Here is a 5623-nt window from a genome sequence, read left to right on the forward strand (position 1 = left end):
ATATTTCATATCATATACTGCCGAACTTCATAACAGTTGAATTCCATTCCTAAAAGAAATATAACACGTGCTGTCATTTACTTCAAAATGTAAAAGCTAGCAGCACTTTTAACACAAGATGCATATGGGCCTTCTTCATGTTCAGGATGTTCGATTGTCTGTTCTAAACAGAATTGGCCTTATTAGGCCACCAGCAAGAATGCAGATTTTTTTTGGGCAAGTTACTTAAGTGCCATCTGTATTCAAGCATTATTCAGTATAAACGAATGTTGTCATTTTGTGTGACCATCATTAATTGCCTTACAGTGTCCGCCCTGAGAACCTAGAAGTTGTCATAGGAGAGCACGACTGGTCGACGTCAGAGGAGACGAACATCACTCGAAGAATAAAAGCAAAATACGTAAATATTTATGTTTTTCCAAAGTCCACTTGCGACTGTCGCTGGGCTTCTAATATCCGTGTTCGTCCATTAGCGTTGTTGCCACAAGTTCCTTGCTTCAGAAGAAGTACAGCTTCTTTTTGTAAATGTTCCTCTTATTGTGCTGTAGTAGGTTCACAAAATTCCTTATCCCTTTACTGTCCTTTTACATTCTTTGTTTTCTTAAGGTATATTTATTTTGCTTTCTTTGGTAATACTGAGGTTTTCTTCTTTTTATTTATTTTTCCCTCTATGGCAGCACGCTTTTGTATTATTTGTATTTTTTCTCATTTCTTCAATTCTTTCTTGTCTTTTTCCTTTGTCATAATTTATTTTGAATACTGCATCCTCTGGTATGGCTAATTTTTGCTGTTGTGACCTTTCAAATAGTATATCCAGTTTACCTTATTTAAAATATTTTATCCTCATTATTATTTTCGGTACGTTCTCTGTTGACAGATAGTATAACTACGCTCGATTTAATAGTTCTGCAATGTGTAAATGTGTTCATGACTTTCCTCTCCAAGACAGTAAAGTCAGTAATTTGCGTTTAATTATTTTCTTCCGCTTTTGTGGGTCAGAAAATGTTTGAACATTATTATGTTTACAGTTTTTCGTCCATTAATTATTTTTTCATCCATTTTTCCTAATTTCCTTCTCAGATAGTGTGGCATGAAGGCTTTTCCTCAAGAAAACCTCTACAACATGATATCGGTCTCGTGGAACTGGACGAATCTCTCGATTTCCCAGAAGACAATTCCGTGGCCCCAGTGTGTCTTCCTAGGCCGCATCTCGGTTATCCTAAGGCGAATGCTTTGGTTGTTGGGTGGGGAGCCACAGAGGATAAGTGTAAGCATAAATAAATATACAATGTTAGGGGGAAAGAAACAGAAAGACAGTTTAGAAAGATAACAGTTTTGTAATTTAATCATCTATAATCCAAAGTTTCTCTGTCTCAACAATTCCTTTCCTTGAAGGAAAAATTATAGAAATCCTGTGTATTGGATAGAATTTTATCACATTACCAGAAATAGTAACTAAATTCAAGGGAAATAAAAAATTATAAACCAATATACGGCATTCAAATGAACTAGAACAAGAATTAGTTACAGCATAATAAACAGAACCGAATCCATGTTTCCAACAGTTGGCGGCCCTTCGAAAGTCTTGCGCTTTGCCAACGTCAAGACGATGACCAACGAGGCTTGTCAAGCACTTGTCGCCTTGTTAGGCGGTGTCACTCCCAACACGATTTGTGCTGGCCATCTTTTCAGTGGGGAGACCGCCTGCCATGTAAGTAAGAAGCACTTAAATCGCAAATAACTCAGAACTAGTATCCCAGAAAAATTGTGATTAGCTATGCATATGTAAGTAGCAAGTGATATAATTACAGCAGACGAAACACGTCCTGCAAGTACAAGTAGTATGAAAGTAGCAAATAGTAGCCTATGCTAGTGACAAATGCTTGTAGTCGAGCGGCTTCATGACAATTTTGGGATGAATTGTGCATTTTTTACTACAAGCATGAAGTTTTGCACAAAGGTGCCTCTTGACACCCTAAAGAAATGTAGATATGGAAACATTTGAAAAAATAGGTATAAACCATTTTTTTCGGCCATTTTCCAGAATCGCCGCCATAATTGCTAACTTCGTCTATCTTTGCTTCTAAGATAGCTGAAATAACAGTTTTGGTATCGTAACATGTTTTTCGGGTCAAGGAATTCATTAAAACATACTAAAACACTCTAGGCCTTATAGTTTTAATAATAATAATAATGATTCGTTATTGTTGGTATCAGAATTAATAGAAACAATAATTCTTGAGACCACCATGCGTTTCAGCGCTATTCTTTCATCAAAATTAGCATCAAGGATTAAGGCCCCCTTCAGGCTATGCGTCCATATACAAACACTTTTCATTCTATGTTCCTTCCTTAAGTCCCTGAGGCCGTCATCACTACCAACTACATGTTTCAATACTATTCTTACGGCGACCTTAGCGGGAACTTCACCATTAACACAAAACCACAAACAAAAATAATAGTATATACATATATATAGAGTATATATATATATATATATATATATATATATTACACTGTAGATACTGACAGATGGCTTGACTGGGTTAAGACCTCACACGAGAATGAAGCCATCTGTGATGTATCATGCAGCACACCAAGTTTCACCCGCTCTTGATTTGCCAGCAATTTCGTCCTTACTTCCATTGTTCCACGAGCAAGCTATGAATGTTATCAAGTTAAGTTAGGTTAAGTATATCTTAGTTTAACCAGACCACTGAGCTGATTAACAGCTCTCCTAGGGCTAGCCTGAAGGATTAGATCTATTTTACGTGGCTAAGAACCAATTGGTTACCTAGCAACGGCGCCTACAGCTTATTGTGGAATCCGAACCATTATTGCGAAATGAATTTCTATCACCAGAAATAAATTCTCTATTCTCTTCATTGGCCGGTCGGAGATTCGAACTTGCGGCCAACGGGTGGTAGCTGAGGAACGGAAGCCGCTCGCCCAACGAAGAACTGTTATCAAGCAGACAGTACAGCTTCTGAATGCAGGACAAGCCTCTGCCATTGCTGTTCATCTGCCCCTTTATTCTCTTGCAAAAAATATTCAATGGCAGTACCCTGTAACGGATGGTTAAGACAAATTTGTTATCATGTTTGGGGGCATTCCTTAAGGTTATTGGAGACTGGCTCAGGGATAGTGGCTGGACAGAGGCCTAGACAGATTCCCATTTAGCATCATTTGGTGTTGCCAACTTATTTTTGAAGGCCAGCAGGGCGCACCAGGTTATGGCTTGCACCTTGCATATCCTTATACATAAAGCGTATCCACATTACGACAACACACTACCCGAAGGTAGTGAACCACTATCCTTTGAATATTGGGAGTCCAAAAAAACTTCCTGTCCAACATTTCACTTCTGGTGGATTGTCTTGTCTTTGGAAATTTTGCTATTGTATGTAAAGTCTCCATGAAGGCAATTTTCAGAAGAGTACACCCAGGTCCTGAACAAAATAACACCATGGTTCTTTGCACCTGACCACCAAAACTATTCTAGATGCTTACCTGTCCACATCACGGACATGACAGCAATACACGCGACACACTATGGGATTGCATTAGAGTTTAAAAAGGATATTTCGTTGTGAACAAAACAGGCTGGCCCTTCTACAGGATTCCAACAGACCAAGCACATGAGCAAAATAACACCTCAGTGAAAAGTGAAGGTGGTGCAGTGGGACTGACACAAAATCCAGCAGTTCTTAGAAGGTGGACAGTAGGCGGACCTGAGGTTGCAAGACTAGTAAATGAATTTAAGACAGTATTGGAAAATGAGCACCAGGTATCCCACACACACAGTGAAATCTTAAAACACCATGTACAGAAGAAAAGTCAACAACCTGCTTTTATGAAAGATGTCCATTCGTTACTGGAAGTTATTGAAGAATATGATCAACCATTCCTGGAAGACACTAATGATCTTGTTATAATGCACAGCAAAAATATTGCAGGTGCCTCGGTTATGAATGCTATTGAAAAAATTGAAAGCATTAGGGAGGATCAGTATCAAGCCTATATTAAAGAAAAACAAGACGCCCCTGATGTCCTGCCAGTTCAGAAAGCAAACACCTTCATCTAAAACACAAGTTGCTAGTTTACTAAGTGACTGTAATTTGTTTTCAAGACTTTACATTTCATGGCAGACAAGAGAGGGAAATCTTAAGGATTTCCTCAGTTACAAAAATCAACTCACTTCATCTATATCGCATTGGGGAAACTCTGCCTTGTATAAAATCAACCATCTTCAGTGTTTAGAGAAGCATATATATGCCACCGATATTCGTCCACCTGTAGATGTCACCGTTAGAGATGGAGCTGCAGTAGTGAATATGCTCACAGCCTGGCACTTCTGAAACATTTGCAGCACATACTAAAGATGTCTTCTTTTTGCCGCATCTCCAGAAACACTTAGACCAAAGTACCAGTAGAACAGACCTCTTGTGGGATCAGTACCTTAAGGATTCGTTGAAAACATCCGCAAGAGAACGTCGTGGAAGAGGTTAAGAAGACCAGTACAAGCGGACACAATTCCAACATACTGGCAAGAGTTTCTCCACATTGATGAAAACAAGACTGAACTGTTTGAATATTTATCAGAGCAATCAGTGTCAATTGAGAGTGATAAGGTTATCATTGCAGCATCTGGAGAGAGAGTCCTTTGCAACACAGAATATGAAACAGCCAGGGACTGACCCCAGAATGATATTACATCTGATGGATGCAGCAAGAAGTGGATGCAAGAGGGCACTTTTGAGAACATTCGATACAGATGTAGTAGTTTTGGCAATAGCTTTTGTTAACCAACTCACTCTTGATGAAGTGTGGAAAGCATCTGGAGTGGGAAAGAACTTTCATTACCTTCCAGCACATGATATAGCTTCATATCTTGGGTCATTAAAATCCAGCTGCCTACCAATGTCCATAGCATAACTGGTTGTGATACTGTGTCCTCCTTTGGTGTAATTGGGAAGAAAACAGCTTGGCCTTCTTGGAAGGCATTTGATGAGGTCACAGCAATATTCATTACACTATCACGTGCTCCTTTTGACATTACTGAGAGTGATTTGGGTCGTAATGGAACGATTTGTTATACTCCTGTATGATATAACTAGTGACCAAACATGATAAATGGAACTAGACAAATAAAGATTTGTGTAGGGAGGATGACTTGTATGGGGACAGGCTCATGAACCATCACCACTACTTCCAGACCTAAGCCACTGGGGATGGACTAGAAATGCCATTGACAAGTGGGGAAATCCAAAGTGGACAACCCTGGCACAGGAATCCAGTCTGCTGGAGGATTGTTGACCATGCAGCTGCACAAAGGTTGCAAGGGGAGATGCAAGTGTTACAGGGCGTCACTAAAGTGTACTGCCCTATGTAAATGTACTGTAGCATGTGAAAATGATTGAATTTAAGAGTACAGTTTAAGATTTTAAGGAATTTCAAAGAACACTTAATTCGCCTTAGTTGACAGAATTCTGGTATAATGTATTTAAATTTAAATATGGATTTCAATTTCTTTTCTCCATAATTATTATAACACTATGGAAACTTTTTTTTTCTTCACAATGAAGATATTTTAGTGCCTAGGGTTTTTTTTTTTTTATTTCGT

The 5623-nt window shown here is 38.8% G+C and overlaps 1 long non-coding RNA gene across 1 annotated transcript; it reads left to right on the forward strand.

Annotated features, from left to right (window-relative positions):
- The first annotated feature begins 257 nt into the window (after positions 1 to 257).
- On the forward strand, positions 258 to 1706 carry LOC136851141 (uncharacterized). Its single transcript, XR_010856783.1, has 3 exons — positions 258 to 400; positions 1081 to 1267; positions 1566 to 1706. It is a non-coding gene; the product is annotated as an uncharacterized lncRNA (long non-coding RNA).
- Positions 1707 to 5623: the final 3917 nt, after the last annotated feature.

Source organism: Macrobrachium rosenbergii, chromosome 23 (assembly GCF_040412425.1).
Source record: "Macrobrachium rosenbergii isolate ZJJX-2024 chromosome 23, ASM4041242v1, whole genome shotgun sequence".
Classification (NCBI taxonomy): Eukaryota; Metazoa; Arthropoda; class Malacostraca; order Decapoda; family Palaemonidae; genus Macrobrachium; species Macrobrachium rosenbergii.